This window comes from Suricata suricatta, chromosome 5, assembly GCF_006229205.1.
Source record: "Suricata suricatta isolate VVHF042 chromosome 5, meerkat_22Aug2017_6uvM2_HiC, whole genome shotgun sequence".
Taxonomy (NCBI): domain Eukaryota; kingdom Metazoa; phylum Chordata; class Mammalia; order Carnivora; family Herpestidae; genus Suricata; species Suricata suricatta.
Genome location: NC_043704.1, coordinates 90,745,363 through 90,756,046, shown reverse-complemented (window position 1 = coordinate 90,756,046; position 10,684 = coordinate 90,745,363). Strand labels below are relative to the sequence as shown.

Here is a 10,684-nt window from a genome sequence, read left to right as displayed (position 1 = left end):
AGGGGAAGAGTTGGAAAAATAATATGAAAAAAGAGAGGGAGAAAAACCATAAGAAACTCTTAAACATAGGAACAAACTGAAGATTGTTGGAGAAATGTGGGGTGGGGGGATGGACTAAATGGGTGATGGGCATTAAGGAAAACAGTTGTTGAGATGAGCACTGGGTGTTATAATGTGAGTGATCAATTACTAAATTCTACTCCTGAAATTGTTATTACACTATATGTTAATGAACTTGGATTTAAATAAAGTAAAAAAATGAATAGAAACAAAGTGATAGGTTACCTTAATGCAGGTTTAAAGTCAGCCAAATTCAGGTTTTAAAAAGTTAAAATCAACCAGAAGTTCTGCACTTAGCAGCAGCAGATGACCCTCTTGTCTTGTCCTAGTGGTTGAGTCTGTGACCACAGGTGCTGAGACAAGTGGATGACGATTGTAGGCCACTGTGGTATAGAACACATAGTGATGCTGCCCTGAGTAAAGCACTTGTTTGGTAGTCATTTGCTAGAGAATGATGGCAAAAGAATAGATGTCAGCTTTGGGCATTATGGTCTTTCACGGGTTCTGGGGGTTGGTGGATGTATGTGCTCTCTAGATGGTAAGGAGTCTCTGGAAACACAGCAAATCTTCCGGCTTCTTGAAGCAACCAGTTACCAGATTTGCAGATATTTTGCTCACTAATCAGAATGTTTGCAAGCCTCAGGTCTAAGTGCACAATATTTTATGAATGAAGGAAAAGCAGGTCATTCACACATCTAGGGAGTCCTTATTTCCCTAAATGAATGAAAGTAAATGTCTTCCCAAATTTGTTTTCTGGCACAGCAGTGAAGCCCCCTATCTCTTCCTCTGGGCAGCTGATAGCTCCATATATAACTGTGTAAAGTGACATTGCCGCCGAACTCCATGATTATGGCATACAGACTATTAAAGCCCATGGGGCTGTGAGTTCTCATAGTCACAACCTGCATGATATCGTCATGACAGAGTCTTGCTATATGTAGCTCAGCTCCAAAAATCCACTGGGATGCCTTTCAGTTTGTTTTTAAACTTTTTTTTGGATATGTATAGGAAAAATAATCCAGGAAACAGACTGAGAAAAACTAGTTAGAGAGATAAGAAGAGAAACAAGGGATAATGTTATTTTAAAACCAGGAGAGCACTTGAAGAGGGGAGATTGACCAGGAGTGTCAAATGCTATTGGGAGCTCAAGTAAGAGAATGAAAACCTCGCCTTTTAATTTAGAAACTTAGAAGTCATTTAAATGATCTTGGTGAGAGTAATTTCAATAGTGTGTTTGAAGTAGCAAATTGCAGAAGGTTGAGGGATGCAAAGGGGGATATGGAGACAGAGAGTACAAACAACTCTTCTAAGAGGATACTTGGGAAGGGAAGGAGTAAGCATAAGTCAAAGGAAGGATTTTTATTATGATGGGAGAAATGTGTTTATTTATATGTTGCTGAAGGAAAGATCTAGTTGAGAGGACACTGATGATACAACAAAGAGAAAAGATCATTGATAATATAATGATCTTGAGTAGCTGAGAGCAAATGGAATTTAAAGTACAGGTGGAAGGACCAGCCTGAAGTAGAAGTTTCTTCCTTTAAGACATGAAGAAAAGATGGCATACTTCTATATAAATATATCTCTGGGGAATGGAGGGTGAGAAAGATTCTTCTTGATAATACTATGAGGAACTGTCTGCTACAGAAGAGGTTTGGGATAAGATACAATGCTGGAGAGAATAATGGACATTAGGGACAGTCACTGAGGGGAATGGAAAAGATGACCAACCAAAGGGTCAGTGGCCTGAGGAGCTCAGCTGAGGTGAGAGGCAGTGTAGTTTTAGCCTGCTGTCTGATTAGTCTTCAAGAATCTGGGCACAGGAGCATAGAGGACAAATGATAGGTCTGAGAAAGGCCTTTAGTTATCAGGGCTTAAGCAGATAGAATGGATTTTTGATAAGAAATTTATTGAAACGATGTGCCATAAAGTCTAGGTTGGATCAGAAGGAATTTAGACAGGGACATGGCAGGGTTAGTGTGGGGAGTGGACAATGACTCCCAAGAAAGTAGAGGTGGTCAGAGCATCAGAAGCTTCAGTGAGTTTCAAGATCAAGTGTATCAGGAGCAATGGAGTGAGATTTTTGGAATGATGAGGGCTATAATCAGGGAAGAAGTTAAGCTGTTTCAGGAGATGGTGGCCCAAACATATAGGCTGCTGGAGGTAAGAAGCTCAGAGTTGAGATGTCTCACAAATATTTAGAACTGTAACTTAAGGAACTAAAATTACTTTCTAAATGAATTTTTCATTTATCCAGAGCCATGAGGATTTGCTTCTTCCTACAACTCAGCAGAAGTGGCAATGGGAGTACTTTGGTGAATATCTCTTGATAGTTAACTTTGGCCTGTTAAGTATTGTTTAATTAGCTATGTTGCTTTGCAGAGATGTTCATTGGTCTTTTTCAGAATGGTTGTTCTCAGTAGGTGAGGCAGATAAATTAAAAAAAAATGCCACTTGGTCATGGTGTATGATTCATTTAGTGTATTGTTGAATTTGTTTTGCTAGTATTTTGTTGAAATTTTTACATCTGTATTCATCAAGGATACTGGCCTAATTTCCTCTCCTCCCCTCCTCCCTTCCTCCCCGCCCCCCCCCCCCCGCTACCCCTCCCCTTCCCTCTGCTGTTTTAGCTTTCCTACTTTGTGTGTCTTTGTCTGGTTTTGTCATCAGGATAATGCTGGCCTCATAAAATGAGTTAGGAAGCATTCCTTCCTCTTCAGTGTTTTGGAGGAGTTTGAGAAGGACAGGCATTAAATCCTCTTTGAATATTTGGTGGAATTCACCAGTGGAACCCTTTGGTCCTGGGCTTTTGTTTGTTGGAGGAGTTTGATTATTGATTCAATCTCCTTACTAGAATTCAAAAATGTATTACAGCCCAACCAAGATAAATGACATGCTATATATAGACTGTGCTTCAGCCCAAGAACCAGGCAGATATTTGATTAGGTCTTTATTTTTTAACTTTCAAAAATAGGATGGATTTAAATAAAATATGGGTAAATTATAGTTGGCTCCTTTCCCTTTGCTCTTTTTTTTTTTAATTCCCATTTCTGGCAAAGGATCTCCAAAAGATGTTCATACTTAGAAATTCGTGCAGGATCGCTCAGTGGTGTACTAAAACAGATGTCAAAGACAGAGATAAGGAAATTTGGCTAAGACAGAAAACAGAGGATGGATGCTGTGATTATGAAGGCTGGCAAGCCCAAATCTGTAGTATGGGCCAGCAGGCTTGAAGCCCAGGAGAGCCAATGGTGCTGATGCAGTCTGAAGGCAGTGTACTGGAGAATTTTTGTGCTCTGGGAGGCTTATCTTTTTATTTTATTTTATTTTTATTTTATTTTTTATTCAGGTCTTAAGCTGAGTGGATGAGATCCATAGCAAAGTCAGTGGCCAACGTTTTTTTATAGCTTCTTCTTTCAGGTCCCTGTGCTGCAAGGTTCATGAAGGCAACACAAGGACCTCTTCCTCACCCCTCTCCTCACATATGTGACACGTAGGAAGATGCTAGGTAGCATTGTGTCATGATTCATTTACACCATCCACCTTCAGTCTCTGAAATCTCTATTCTCACATAATCTCCTGCATCATGTCTTCTACAGTTTTAGTATCCACCTCATCTATGCTGAACAATCTCAAACACAGAAGAATCCCCAAGTCAGTGATTCCTAAAGTGTAGTCCACACAGCAGCATCAGCTTCACCTGTGACTTGTTTGAAAGACAAAAATCTCTTTTTTATGTTTTTAACTGCTCAAGATTTTTCCTGCTTTCCTGACTACTTGAAATATTTCCCTTTTCTGCAATGCCATTATAATCATTTAGTAAATGTATTATAAGTTATTAAAAACTGATACAGCATTTTTGATACACATTATTTGCAGTCATTAAATTATCTCAAATCTTTTTTATTAGCTCTATTTTTTATTAGTAAATCATTTTCATGCCTGTTATTAGTTGTCATTATGTATATATATATTATTTTGAACTAAAGAACTTGTTAATTGGGGAGAACAATACTTTTTCCAACTTCACAGTAACATGTTATATTTTTATAAGTGTGTGCACAAGTCTTAGACACTCAAAATACTTAGTATGAGTAAACAATAATGTTGGTATTTTTCAAAGATTCAGAAAACTTTGACAGTGCAGGAGGGGTGGGGGAGTCAGTTCAAAAGCAAGGGAAAATAAGGGAAAATGAATGCCTAAATAGCTACGAGAGAGAAGTTTTTTGAGCTCTAATTACCTCTCTCTGTGCTGTTTAATTCTGGTGCTACTTAAGTTGAAGGACTCTTGCCCATTTTACAGATCTTCATTGCCCGTGGTACTCCAGAGGCAGAATGCTATGACTTTATTTGTTAACACAGTCATTTTAGCATTGAGCATGTCTGTGTATTATGAGGGTTGCATCATATAGCTATACTCAAGAGAGAAGACTGAATGTAGAGAAATCTTTGGCTTTGGCTGAGATTTCTTAACTTTAGTTCTCTTTATTTCTGTTAATGATTTCTGGCACAGTCTCATGAATAAAACAGGGCACCTGGATATTTTTCTTGGCTTTTCTTTAAAAAAAAAAATAAAGACAAGAGAATAAGGAAATATTTAACATGCCTAGTCAGTCCAGTTTCTCAAAGTTGAAGATACAAGTTGTAGGGCATTCAGGCATTGTCTCTGACCCCACAGGCAGCATGTCTCAGTACTGTAGTGGTACCAGAGATGTCTGCTCTATTTCTGTATCTACATAAGGATTTTCCAGATGTTGAAATCAGCATATCAGTTTTTCTTAAGAAAGTCTATCCATAACTTAACTATCTATATTTTCCTTTCTATTACCTCAGTCTAAAAACAGATGTTAGTTACCTAAATCAACATTTATCTTAAGGGAGAGGTAATATTTATTTTTGATGATTTGATTCAATTTACCTGACTGATAAGAAATGTAATTTTCCTTAAAAATGCCTTTTTGGAATTTTAATGTAATAATTTGAGTACTTAAAACAAAAACAATCAACTGAGATTTTGCTTATTTCCCTTAATACTAGAAATGCTATTTTAAAAAGAATGCAGGTAAAAAATGGAATTATCTTGAGGTGGTGAACATTTTATGCATTGTCTTGTAATACAAGAACAACAAAATGGATTGTTTTTAAAAATTTAATAGTTTTGTAAGAATAAAAAGATTCCAAGTTTTGATTAAGAATTTTCCTTTTATTATTAGAATATAAAGTACTCCTCTTGTAGTAGATCTTCTAATAAAATGTATATCATCTATGTTACTTATTACCTCTAGGATGAATGATTGTATGCTATTTAGTCTTTCACTTTTCAATATTTTAAGTGGAAGAGTCAAATCAGCAATTTTCACAATATAAATGATGAACCTTGACATTATTTTTCAAAGGTAGGAAATTTTAATAATAGGTTTCTCTGTAGCTTCTGCACCAAATGCTGCTACCTTAATGCATAACAGATTTAGGCTAACTTTCTCTGTGTTACCAGCTTTTATAAAGGAGCAAGGCAAACTACTCTACCTTTTGCTTGAAATGGTAGGACACAGGTAGACCTGATTCTAATCTTTGGAGCATTGTATTTGTCTCTCTAGAGCTTAGAGAAGGAAAGAAGGGAACAAACTCTTCCTTTGGTCTCTCTTCCTCCTACTTTTCTTTTTTTAAATTTCCTATTTTCCACCTCAGTGGCTGGTAGAAAAAACAAATATCTTATTATTGACTATTTGATATTTGATAGACTACTTGCTGTTAATTAGTATTTATAATAGAAAAACAATTTATTAAACATATCTATTAAAACATATAATTTATTAAGGAACTATATTATGTTTAAAATTTATCATTTTTGTTGTTTTGCCTGTATTATTTGTATTTAAATAACTTATTTGAATCATGTTTCTTAAAACTTTAGCCTGTACTGTATATCATACAGATAAATAAGGATGTATGTTTGATATTATCATCTTTACCAATCCTCTTTTTTAAAAAGTTTAGATTAGACACTTTACGTCTTTATCTCAATGCAAAGATCAGTTTCCTTTCTGCTTGGAACTTCACTTAAAACCAAAATGTTACTATGAGCTGTTGCTATAAAAGCATTTGATCTGTTCACCTGTAAGATGCTGTAGTCATTCAAAGGAAGCTGTTTACTATGCAGCTCTTCTGTCAATTTACATATTTTGCCAGTGGTTAGACAAAAGAAAAATAGTTAACAGTCTCGTTTATATCAAAATTATATTGTGAGGTAATTATAATGTCTATGGTGATATAGTGTTTAAATCAGTTTTCTTAGGGGAATAAAATATTTTATTCTACAATTAAATACAAGACCTCAAATTCAGATGTTCTGGGGGAGAGGAGCAGTTTAGTATTTATTTATTTTTTATTTACTTATTTATTTATGGGGGTGCACACAATCAGGGAGGAGCAGAGGGAGAGGAAGATGGAGAATCTTAGGTAAGCTCTACACCCTGAGTGGAGCCCCACTTAGGGCTTGATCTCATGATGGTGAGATCATGACCTGAACTGAAATCAATAGTCCAGTGCTTAACTGACTGAGTCACCCAAGCAGTCCTGATTTCATTTTAAGTAATATGGTGATGACACACATTAAGAACTTAAGGAAGAACTTAATAGTTTTTCTAGTAAATAGTTGTCTCTAGTTTGGTACTCTATCTTGATACTACCCTGGGTTAAACTGGATGCTCATGTTCCAATCAAGATAAGTTAAGGGAATTAATGACTCAAGTAGGCATTTCTTAGTTTTTTTTTTTAAACTAAAGTAAAAAAAAATTGATTGATTTGAGAGAGAGAGAGAGAGAAATAGCGTGTGCGTGCACAGGCTGGGGAGGGGCAGAGAGAAGGAGAGGCAGAGTCTCAGCAGGCTTTATGCTATCAGTACAGAGCCCACTGTAGGGCTCAAACCCACAAACCACAAGATCATGACCTGAGCTGAGATCAAGAGTCGGACTCTCAACTGACTCTTCCACCTAGGTGCCCCTGCATTTCTTAGTTTTTTGAGACTGGAAGAGACTGATCTCTAAGTCTCTATACTAGTTACCCATTTAAATATTATCTTATGACTTAAGGGATATTTCCAAACTTTAATTTTTCCTCTGACTTACTATATTCCTTATTATATAATACTCTTTATTTTTAAAATGAATTTTCTGTCCTCTTTTACTTGAGCGAATGACAATTTACCTATTTAGTGCCTATCATAAGCTGGTTAGTGAATAGCATGCTGAAAGCAGATTCTGAAAGAATATGGATATAAATGGTCAACAGCAGACTACTGGCCTTGGGACTGGTTTTATGGAGATAAAGAAGGAAGAAGGATGCACCAAGAATAGATGCCACCTATCTAAAATTAGCTCTTAATTCATTAATATTAGTAGATGTTGATTTCCAGTCTGTGTCACTGGATATCTCTACGTAAAGACTTGCTTTCTATTTTCAATGACATTTTCTTTAATCCCAACAAATAATCTCATGAAGGCTTTGAGTTGTCAAAGAAGAATCAATCTAAACCATCTCCATTATGGAAATGTTTCCAAGTATACAAATTGGTTATAACATCAACTCTATATATAGAAGGCAGCACTAAAAAAGTTTAAAATATGGTGTAGGTCAGTACATATCTTCAACTGATAAGTTGTCTCCAATAGAGATCCACTTTGTAGCCATATAATAATATGGAGTGAGGGGGGAAATCCCTTTGTAAAAATTCTCCACTACTATCTCCATAATCTCTACTTCACTGAGTTTCATCCAAGTGCGAAAATGAAAAATTATAACCTGCCAAGCATCAGTGGCAGAGTGAAATGAAAAAATTGTGAGTTAATAACAGTGATGTCTCAAAAAAATTTCCTGGCCAATTTAACATTGCTTCATCCAAGGTCACTTCCCAGAGCTGATTATTTTTAGTAATTTGCAGATGAGACCATTCTACCTTGGTCATGGTTAGTGAAGATCAAGAAAATGCCAGAGAAGGTTTAAGATTCAAGGTTATCTATCTTTCCCAAATAAGATGCAAACCACAGTTCCACTTTATTTTCTTAAGACCTAACAGAAAATAATTTTCAAAGAAAAGAAGCTTAAAGCCTGCAAGATCTTTTATTGGAGATACAAAGCCAAAAAGTGAAACACTGGGGGTAAGGGTAGCAGAAGGACACTATTTAGTAGATCCTTAAGTAGTATTTCATGTGGGAAAGAAATCAAGATATTTTCCTAGAATTTTTAGTTGGATACTTAAAAAAACAATAAAACTTACTGTAGATTGTACTTTCTGCAAACATTGATTATGATGACTAGCTATAGCTCATTTTTAAACTTCTAGAAAATGTCCAGACTTACTTTTTCTTGCCCAATTTGAAATTTGAAATTACATTTTAAATAATCCTTTAAACAGTCTTATTTTTACACATAAGTAATTCAGATAATATAGGCAAATATAAAAAAGAAAAAGAAAGCTTTCCTTTAATTTTGCTAATGACTTTTATTGATATTTTAGTATAACTTTCCAGACCTGTGTATCTCTGTGTGTGTGTGTGTGTATATATATATATATATATATATATACACACACACACATAGGTAAAGGCAGACAGATGATTAGAAAGATAGTTTTTTATGAGTCTTCATGGAAGGTATATTCATATCTAACATCGTGCCATGATTATCTTTTTAAAAATTTTATTTTTGAAAGAGAGAAAGTGTGAGTGGGGGAGGGGCATAGAGAGTGAGAGACACAGAATCTAAAGCAGGTTCCAGGCTCTGAGCTGTCGGCACAGAGCCCAGAGTGGAGGTCAAACCTGCCAACCACGAAATCATGACCTGAACCAATGTTGGACACTTAGCTGTTTGAGCCACCCCGTGCCCTGCCATGGATATCTTTCTATGTCAATAATTACTGGTTACTTTCTCATTTTCAGTGGCTTCAAATTGTATTTTTAACATCTGGTATTTATGAACATTTAGAATAGTTTTCCCCTTCTAAAGAATTCTGAAATAAATCCAACTCTTTTTTATATGTCAAATTATAAAATAAATTTTAAAACTTTAAAAAATGATGAAGATTTAGATATTTGATACTTACTGCGAAATACTCTCCAGGAAGCTGTAAACATGTCCTTCCACTAGCACTACATCCTCACACCAAGGATATTCTTTACGTAGGCAGGTGAACTTTGATATCTCAGCATTGTTTTTGTTCATTAGTCCTATTGACTATATTTTCAAATCTTTAGTAGTCATTGCACTGTCTTTTGTAAATTTCTTGTTCATGTCTTGCTTTCCCCCCATTAGTATAATCTTCTTTTTCTTATTGCTGTTTAATAATAACTCTGTATTTTTAAAGGATATTGAGTTTTTGTCTCACCAATTAGTAATTTTTTTTCTATATTGACAATTCTAATTTCATTTGTGTTTCCCCCAGTGGTTAATCTTTTCCTAATAGTTTGTGGCTGTGGAGCCATGCTTACAAAAGCTTTCCCTACATGAAGTAATGAGACTAATTATTTAACATTTTCCTCTGTTACTTTTTTATGTTTATGTTTAATCCATAAAGATTTTTTCCCTAGGTATGATTTAATATAGGAGTCTAGCTTATTTTATTTCTAAATGGCTAGCTTATTGACACAGTACCACTTAATGAGTAGTCCAGCTTTCCTCATTGATGTGAAATGCCTCAGTTATCGTAATGGAGGTGTTCCAAGGGTGTTCTGAGGCGCTTCAAGCATTCCAGGGTGTGCTCTCAGGGGATGTTGTTTAAGATCTGGAAACTAAGAACTGGCTTCCTCTTCTTAACCTTTTTTAGATCTCTATTGAAATATGTATGATTTTTTTTCTATTTTTCCATGTTTTAATGCAGTTTCTTTTTTTATTGAGGTATAATTGACTTATGTTAATTTCAGATGTACAATATAATGGTTTGATTTATAAATATTGAAAAATCACCACCATAGATATAGGTAACATCTGTTACCAAATATAGTTATAAAAGTGAAGTTTCTACTTAATTTTTGAAAATCCCCTTTATTGAAGTATAGTAAATATACATATTGTATGATATATTCATTCAATAAAGTTGTATACCTCACAAGCACATTCAGGAGAGAGAACATTTCCATCACCAAAACAAGCCTCCATTGTGCTGTTGCAGTTGATTTTTTTTCTCTACTGCTGACCTCTGGCAACCATTGATCTGCTTTCTACACATAGCTTAGATTTTCCTAAGAGTTCATATAAATTAAACAATACAGTAGTTTTTTATGTCTGGATTCTTTTCGCTCAACATAATACTTGTGTGATTCATCTATGTTGTTTGTGCTCGAGTAGTTTATTCCTTTCTAATCATGAGTAGTATTCAGTTAAATAGATATACCACAATTTGTTTATCCACTTACATATGGATATCTGGGTATCATAGGTATAGCTGATTTTTGACTATCGTATATGTAGTTGTTAGGAACATTCTTATACAGGTCCATGTATGGACATATGTTTTATTTCTCTAGAGTAAAAAGCTAAGAGTGGGATTACTGGGTTAAATGTTAAGTCTGCATGTAATTTTATATGAGGCTTCATTAAGAAACTGATAAATGGTTTTCTTAGGATTTTC

The 10,684-nt window shown here is 35.1% G+C and overlaps 1 pseudogene; it reads right to left on the bottom strand.

Moving 5' to 3' along the window:
- Nucleotides 1-303: 303 nt before the first annotated feature.
- On the bottom strand, nucleotides 304-9,279 carry LOC115291208 (annotated as a pseudogene).
- Between the last annotated feature and the right edge of the window lie 1,405 nt (nucleotides 9,280-10,684).